The sequence below is a fragment of the Nesoenas mayeri genome, assembly GCF_963082525.1.
Source record: "Nesoenas mayeri genome assembly, chromosome: 1".
Lineage (NCBI taxonomy): Eukaryota > Metazoa > Chordata > Aves > Columbiformes > Columbidae > Nesoenas > Nesoenas mayeri.
The window spans coordinates 184,951,211-184,960,731 of NC_137541.1; positions in this window are offsets into that span (position 1 = coordinate 184,951,211).

Consider the following 9,521-nt stretch of genomic DNA (forward strand, 5'->3'; position numbering starts at 1 on the left):
GTGAGGAGCTGGCAGGCAGCAGGGCAACAGGGCTCTGTTGTGTCCACCCTTCCAAGAAAAGTTTCATTTTAACATATAGGGTCCCTATTCAAGTGCTGGTCTGGCCATTGCCACTGCCACAAAGATCAAGGGCCAGAGCTGCTAACATCCAGCATTAACACTGGGTAGGGGTTATTTTGACTCTGTAACAAGCTTTTCTTACTACCTCACGTATCGAGTTTTCTGTTGCCTTAGCAGATCATAGACCAAGCCTGGTAGAGCCAAGCACCATCATCTCCTGACACCAGTGGGCAGGAGGGTGCAACCGCAAATTTCCACTTGATCTTGTGGAAATGAAATCCATGAATCATCCCCAGCTCTAACACTGCATTGCACCTTTATCCTTGCATGCTCTTTCATACCTAGGGGAGAAATGCAGCTGCCATGGGTAAGACCCTGGTGTCAGAGCCCAAGTGAGCTGCCCAAGTCCCCAGGTTGTGATGGAGGTAGGAGGGAGAGGGCTGGGGAACAACCAGCAGGCAGTGCTGAGCCATCACAGAGGAGTGGGCATTGGTGACACAGGACCAGCCGCTGCAAGGGGAATCAGGTGGATGATTTCCTGAGCTCTTCCATGAAGAGTAAAGATACCTGCTTTGCCTCCTAGTGAAAAAAGCCCCTGGCTTATTAGCAGCTATCTGTCTCTGAAGCACAGTGGAGACACACAGGAGCCTTCCAGGAGACCGATAGTAGCCTCAGATACTCCACTGGGAGAGAAAGGACTCTCTAGCCTCAGTTGCTGCGTCTCCTTGTTCAGGAACTGAATGCCTGCTCCAGGTTTGAGTTGGTAGAGATTGGTCCAGGCCCGTGAAGCATATGTGCTAGGGCAGTTGCCTTGCTGGTAAAGTGAAAAAAAAACCTGCTATAAATGCATTATTTTTTTCAGAAAACTGTCAGCAGGAAAACAATAATGTATAACTGGGGAGAACATGCTCATGAAGAGTGTGATGATCCATTTCTCAGCCACATCAACCAAGTCACATTAAATTGGACACCAGCAGGAGGTGCAACCCCTCCACTCTGCTGTAAATCAACCCCTTAATGCTCTCTCCTGCACTGACTGATTAAATTCAATTGCCAGAGGCATATTTCCTCTTGAAAGAGGATCCCAATGCCATTGTGAATGTATTGATCCACCTTTGGATCTCCTGCTTTCTCCCTGCCCTTATCCTTATGGCTGTAAACTAACCTTGATTTTTCTGCAGCAGGATTCTTTGTCCCATTGCATGGCTGTCCCTTCAGGTCTGCTCAGCTATCACAGTGGTCACAAGGACAGGCTGAACCCTTCTCCTGGACCACTGGGTAGAAATACTGGACATCACAGTTCCTCTGTGGAGACAGTAAGCCAAAGGTTTTCCCTTGCCTGGTGCAGGACACCATGGTCTACCATTGATCTCACATCAGGAGGGAGAGGAGAGCAGGAGTCTGGTTTCAGGGAGGATGTTCAGGGCTTTGGGGTTGCACTGAGACACCTGGACTGTGGCAGCCTGAGAGCTTTGCTGTTATCTCTGTGCTTCACACAGGTCTCCTTTGTGCCTTGAGCAGACATACCTCCCAGATGCTCTTGCTGCCTGCGGTGCCACAGCAGTGCAAGGCTCTCACAGCCTCCTCTCCCCACCACCAGCGAAGACTCTTCTCGTACCCACCTTGCTCACTTTGCGGCATGTTGTTTGGTTTATGGGCTACCATGAGGCTAGGGAAGACCTTCAGCATTCTGTGTCACATGAGAAGGGCAGAGCTTGGCTGCTTGGTAAGGGAAGATGAGACCCGTGGTGGGCAGCGTGAAAGCAAAGATACATGCTCTCTTGCCCCTTCCTGAGGCTCCATCAGACATGGTGTTTGTATACAGGAAAGAAAAAGAGAGAGGACTTGTGTCTACAGAGTTGTGCTCCTTTACTGCTGAAAAAGAAGAAGAAACTGTTATTTTATTTGGATTTCCATGCTTTTCACTTTCTACCCTGTTGCAGAGCAGCACTGACAAAACAAACAAACAAACAAACAAAACCAAAAAAAACCCACCAACAAACAAAAAATAGAAAGATATTAGGAAAAGGCCTTCCAGTTAGTGCTTTCCACTTTTCTTACAACTCCAGCTTCGTACAGTGGTCTCCCCATGCTGTGTTTAAAGCCATATCTGCCTGTAAGTCACCCACAACATGGAGCAATAGACCTCCCTCCGCGAAGCACATGCACCGGCAGATAATCCAGATCAGTTTACCTCTGTGTACCTGGCAGCACGCTACTGTGCAGTGACCAAATATCAGAAGAGTTTGTGGTTAATGAGGATCAGATTAATCCCTGCTGACTGCCTGTCTCTGTGTAAAAAGGGCACTAGAGGTTAGAAAGTATTAAGTACCTTAAACATCTACTTGCATAATGTAAAAACCTACTGAAGATCCAGAGTTTGGGCTTGAAAGTGTTGATGTGAAATTGCTTACTCCTAGATGCATTTAAAGGTGCATCATATCAAACCAAGAAAATCCATTTAAAAGTTTTCAAGAGGAAATGTAACAAATATTTGGCCAAGGAAAACAATAAACCAGCAGCAGAATGGAGATAAGACATCTACAAAGAAAAGGTCTTAGAGATTCTGAATGTTATTTCCAACTTCTAAGAAATTACTTCAGCATATGAAATATAATTTTTGTGGCTGCAATAAAGGTTTTTCTGGGAAAAAAAAATGTACTTAGTTTTCATTTTAATAGTTCCTATATATCATAAACATACAAGAAGTGATAATTAGATAGCTTTAGATTTACACCCAGTCTATGGCATGCCCCATGAAGCCCAGGGGGCTTCACAGAAAAGGCACATTTCCTTGCTCTTACATGTTTGAATTATTCAACGCATTCCTGGCACTAAAATGTATATTTTACTTTCTTGAGATGCATAGCTATCCCTAAGCATGTAAGTAATCACTGGACATATCAAACAACACACATCATTGTTCTTTTCTCTTAATTTTAAATGTAGTGGTATATTTAAATGAGGAAGGATCCTGGGGTTGATTTTAAAAGCTGAGCAGCTATATAAGTGGAGATAACAGTAAAAAGATTTTCAGAGCTGAGAGAGACTAATAAAGGATCTACAGATCTATGGAAAAATGGCAAGCTTGCCCACATCTTCACCTATGCTAGTAGACCATCAGCCCATTCTTCTTTCTTATTTTTTTGTTACTGGCACATTTATATAAGTATTAGGGACATTTATATAATAACAGGATATTAGCGCCTTTTGTGGTCATCTGTTCTTGTGACTTATTCCCCATTTACAGTCATAAGCTTCTCATTGTGACATCACCTTGGCGGTCACAGCATTACCTGCGATGTCACCACAAGCGATTATGGCCTGAAGTGGGGAGTAAGCTGCAAGAACAGATCAGCTCCTAAAGAATGAAGGTTTTGTTCTGCCCTGCTAGCAGAGGAAGAAGGAATCACCCACCTACCCTTTCTCCTCTGCCTGTCATGGTGGAGCAGGACCATTTTTCCACACAGTGTGGGCTGGTAGGGCAAGGACCCCTGCGTGCTGCCTCCAAAACCCACCAAAGCTCTGTTGTGAGGTCTGGTGGAGCAAGACTGGCCAGGGAGATGGACCAGACCCTCCAGAGCTGGGACCCAAAACCGCACTGCTGCTCTTGGGTGTCGCTGAGCCAGTGTTGGGGTGGCACAAATACAGAAATCTGTCTGGAAAGAGACAACCAGGATTTTCAGAAATGCTTGACATATACAGACATCTGTGAACTACAGCTGAACTTTCCCACAATGATTAATGTGTGGTGTGCTCTGGTAAAAAAGCACTGAACATCAGGGAGGAAACTCCTCCAGGGAGGAAGATTTGGGCTGGCTAGGTAGGAGGGTTTGGTTAGTTTGGGTCAACTGTGGTGCATCAAAGTGGGTGCATGACAAAATATGTGCAACATGTACAGATACGTACAACCTTGCTTCTCTGCCCAGCTCAGGAACACATCATCACAAGCTGGGTTGAAAGGGTAGGGCAACTGCAGTTTCACAGTGAGCATAGCAAGGCACACTCAAAAGCCGTGATGGGACACACACAGATGTGCTGTTCCTGCTGCGTGAGCCCAGCAGCATCAGAGCACCATCAAATGTTGCTCACTTGTGTCCAGTTGGTTTTCTGACCTTGTCCTCAGGCTGAAGGGAGGGAATCTGTGGGATGACAGGCAGGATATAAAAGCTGTGGCTCAGAACTAAGTTTGGAATTGTAGATCCACCTGGTCAGTTCAGCCAATGGGACAGGCAAAACCAGAACTGATGAATTGGCCTATGCAGAGCTGCGCTGTAAATAACATTTTTCCACATTATTCACTCTGGAAGTTGTCGTTTGGTCTCACCCCTCTTGCCTACTCAATCAAATGACTCTTTCTGAAAAACAGGCTTCTTATGGGATGTCAGCACTGCAACTTCATAAACATCTTCATGTTTTCATCCTCTCTTTGGTTCCCTGTCATTTCAGCTGGATCAGTAGCAGAAATTGCAGCTGGCAACATGTTCATATGAGGACCTCTTCCAATGCCATTTACTTGGCACCATTTATTTGGCACTGCAGGAGACTGTGATAGCCAGTTAGATAAGCATTTGGGGGACATCTGAATTAAAATCAGCTTTTAACACACTTCATATTCCCTGTCAACAGTAAATGTATTTAAATTGTCAGTTTATGTAGTCATCTGGGAGGAAAATGTGCTGCCACAGTGCTGCTCCCCATCCCTGCTTTTAGCTCACCAGTCTGTCTTGTCTGAGTAAGAATTTCTACCAGGCCCCATGTCAGGTACTGACTCTATCTCCCAGAAGCATTTTAAATTTGCGGATACCAAACAGGTGACTTTTGGGGGCAGAGGTGGCATATCATAGACTGGCAAGTCAACTCTGAACATGCTGATGCAGCACCTCTGAGCCACTGCAGACAGCAAAGTATCTGACCTGTGACAGCAGCCGTCACAGGTCAGCTGTGCACTGGGGAAGGCTCTTATCACACGTTCAGAGGCCATAGATAAGAGGCTTTAGTGCTCTTCATATAGCACTAGAGGAAATATATACACAGCTGAGATTATCTCTTTGGCACTCATGTGCTGTTTTTTTCAGAGTTTCTTAAGCCATCATCCCCTGTGAGACACATTTAGGAGAACTATTGGATTACAATAAGGATGTACAAAATCTTTATTCTCACCTCAATCAGCTTTTTTTACTTTTTTTTTTTTAATTATTATTCAAATAAGTTTAATAATTTAAAAAAAAAAAAAGTGATCTTGTCATTGTGGTTTCTCAGCCCTTTTAAATTCTGTCTGTTGAAAACCATATAATGAGAACAGTCACCATCAGTTAGAAGACTGACCTGATTTGGGCTCTTATTGGGCTCTACGCTTCTGTATGTGGAAATGCATCACTTCATCAGGGTTATGATGTTAACCTCATTCAGTGACAGACAAACTCCTGCTTGCTTTTCTTTGCTTTCCACCAGAGAAAGGCACTGCAGAAGATACCACACAACACATTAGAAATATTAATACCTACCCTGCAACTTGACAAAAGAGTTGACTCCAACACTGATAGCTCACACCACTTGTTAACTTACTGCCTAAGTTTTGGGTTGCACCCACCACCTGTCTCCAAAACTGCCCCCAGGTACATTTCAGGGCCCTTTTATTCCAAGACTCATCCCAAAAGCCCCCATGGCAGATCCTGACCCATACCTGGCTTCTCTGATGCCAGTCCGTCAGCCCTTGCATCCACAAGGGTGCCCTTGGGTGTCTCACAGGGCAGGAAACTTGCAGTATTAGAGATAAAGGAATATGAACCCACAAAAGTGTTGTATTCATGTTCTAGAAAGGGACTGAAAGCCAAGTCCTATGCAGTTTGGTCACAGCCCACCTGTGCCACTGCCTTTCTGCTACTTAGCCTGCAGCTATGGGCAGGGTGGCTACCTCCAGGTGTGTGAGCTGCCAAAAAGCCTTTATCACTGCTTACAGTGCTCCTTTCCACCTGGACCTGGGCAAGAGGGTGTGAGGGCAGTGGTCTGGGGGCTCCTACAGGCTGAAGCTCCTCTGTGCAACTCTGCACTGTGTGTCCTGCCCAGCAGGTCACAGCTGACCAGGCACTGGCACCAAGCCCATCTGTTCAGCAAGGCCGTGCCCTGTGGAGGAGTTTTTCACCACACCAGTGGATGGAGTTTGGTCTGAGATGCCATCACAGGGTTAGCTGGATGGTTTTTCCTTTAATAAAGCCCCACAGAAACGATTCATTTCACTGGACTTCTCCTTTGCAGGCAATCCTCTACAGTGGCCATCCTTCAAAGAGCCAGATTGCATCCTCAGGCTTCATCAGGAGGCAGAGGCAGTGGTGGTTTTTACATGGCACATACATAGCAGTAAGCAAATTCACTTGAACTTGCTTGGCTGGGTGTTTCACAGCTCCACAAGCAACCGCCTCCTTGCAGAATAAGCTCTGCATGAAATGATGAGGCAAAATTTTTCTCATCCTGAAATTCAGCAGAACCTTCTCCCTGATTGAGCAAATGTGTTGCTATCTTGCAGTGTGGGGTTCCTCCTGAAAGGGAGATGTAAGCAAGAAGGAAGCTGGTTTGGATTCAATTTCATTTCCCCAGGGTTATATCTCTTAAAGAGAGCAAGCACACAGAAAACAGCTGCAGATAGAAGGATAAATTCTATTCTCATTTAAGAAGGGGTAAGTGTACAGTAATTCTGCTGATAACAGGGTTGTTGCAGAGCAAAAGGACTGTTGCTGGGGACCAATCTGACACAGGAAAGCAAACAGGAGGGTTTTGAAGAGGAAAACCTGTTTCTCACCTGGTCTTCTCACCTTTTTCTCTTTCAGCCTTTCCCTGGGATAAATTCTGTTCTGGATTTCTGTGTAAAGTCTGTGCAGTAAGAACCCAATCTGGCTAGAGCCCAAAAGCAGAACTGCTCCCCATTTTCTATCAGCAGACACTCCAAACCAGGGCTCAGTTTTATTAGAACACAGATTAATAAATCAGATAAAGCTCTAGTCTCTTGGGAAAAAAAGGCTTCCGAAGAAATCTTCCTCTGCCCACAGTGCTCATGCAGGCTGTGCCTTTCCCTCTGGTTTCTCTTTTCAGTCTTGTGACTTCTATCTCCTTCCAAGGCTGAGCAAGCTCCTCACCTTTTTCCCCAATGCTACTGCCACAGAGGGTTGACCCTGAGTCTGTTTTCCATGGTCAGGGAGCACCCTGTCCCCAGGAGAAGCCTCTCAGCCCATACTTCCCCAGCAGATCCACATTTTCTTTAGGACCCAAGTTGGTGATGAAGGTTTGCATCACACTCCTGTACCCGTGAGCAGAATCTGGCCCATGAAGACTCTGAAGATGAAGTTCTAGAGAACAATTGTCTCTGACCATCTCTCTTTCCCTCGTCTCTCCTTTTGCGTATTTTTCACACCAGACATTGCAGAGCCACCTATGATAGCACCTGTCAGTGCTGAGCAGTGGGGGATGCTTCAACAGTCTGTCCCCTTGCCCACCATGATGGTCACACAGGAGGACATCGAGGGCCCATACAGTAACAGCACTGGCACTCTGCAGAGGCAGACAGGCTCTAACCCATCAGTGAAAGCAGACACCGCCTACCCCTTTTATCCAGCACTTTTCACCAGTTTTGTTCCCAGTTTGGGGGTTTGCTCACAGATCAGGAAGCTCTTTGCTGCTTTCCTTCTCAAAGAGCGATGGTTTCCTCTGCTCAGTGAGAAGACAGGGAGGATGGGCCCCTCTGAAGCCCTTGGACCTGCCCCTGTAGATGCCCAGAGGAACTCCACAGAGACGCAGCATCACGTGCTGCAGCCTCCTGCCCACACACATATTTTCTCTAGACCATATTTCTCCTGGTCTGTGCCTTTTCTCACTTCTCTCACAGGCAGTCTAAGTTATCTCAATGTCAAGAAGCATTTCTCAAAATACAGCTTCTACTTCTGCCCTTTTCTGTCTTTGAAGAGTTATCTTGGGGACAAATCAACTGCATTCCTTTTGAAATGTGTTTCCAACTTCTTAAAAATAAAATTGCAAGCATATTTATTGGTACTTTCCCCAGTACCTTGTGATGCATATCCAGATTAAGACCCAAAGAAGGATGGGATGCCTAAACTAGGACAAAGACAAGTTTAAAGACTCTAAAAATAAATTCCTCAAAAAAAGCCAGAAACTCCCTTTCTCCACAGCAGCCCAATCTTCACACTTCTGTAGGTGCAAGGCACCCTTCTTTTTGACCTGAAATTTCTGCAATTGGCCTGTTTGGTTTGCAGCCCCCAGGTTACGCACCAAACTACCCTCTCTTGGAGAGGTCAGGTCCTGGCTACCTGGGCTCATTTGGCAAGCTCAGTTTTCACTTTCATCCCCAAGTGGCACCGGATTTTCCATGGGCATCCAGTTTTCAGCTTTGGATCCCAGTTTGGGGAAGAGAAACTTAAAACTGAGGCTGCTAAACTGAAGGGCAATGAGATTTTTTAATTTGGCCTGGATCATGATAAATGACTTTATCACTTGTTTTTTAGCCACAGCTAGTTTTACTGACTCTTCCTTCTTTCTTACTCTGCTGCCTTTTGTCTTTCTAATCATTCACTAATGGATTTTCTTTTTTATTCATTGTACGTAAAGCACATTTCTTATTCCCTGTGGCTGCTTTGAACAGAATTGATTCATTTCTAGTTTTCATAAGTCCTCTGTCCTTGTCTGCAAACACGGCTTTTGCTGCTAAGATTCCTCCACATAGTTTCCTAAATAAGTTGCAGAGAGGGAGAGTTTGAAACAAACACCCCAATTTCTAAGTCCTCTCTGTGATGTGACATGAGACAGAATGTTGGGTTTTTTTCTTTCCCACAGAAACTATGCTGTCCTACACCACATTTATACTGGGTCTAATTTTCAATTACATCTACCAAATTTGAATAGTAACAATTTTGCCAGGTGGGAATTGAATGTCAATTTTTGACAGTAATGCCTAAAACCTTCACAGGCTCCCTGTCTTTCTTCCAAGTCTTAATAAATCCACAGGAGAGTATCAAGTAGGACACAGAGAAAATGTCTTATCAGGTCTGGAACCTCCAGAAATGTCACATCAAATCCCGCTGTATGGTCTTCACTAGTGACCAGAGTTAATTTATTTATCGACAGCTCTGAGACCTTGACAAATCACTTGGTGGCTTCTGTTTCGCTCCCTCTGAATACATCTCCAGTCAAGTGGACGCTATTAATGATAACTTCAGCAGACAGGTCCTCATTTGGCAAAATTCTGAAGCCCAAATGTAGTTTGCAGCATGAGGATAATGCCATTGACATCCATCACAAAAGCTACAGCCCAGCCTGTTGTAGTAGACAGGGACTGGTCAAGCTCTCATCCTTCATCTAGCCTAGCAGAAATACGGTCTAAATCCCAGGATGCTGAGGCAGACCTCAGTGTTGGTGTCGATTCCGTCATCTTCTCCAAACAGCAGAGAGAGAGG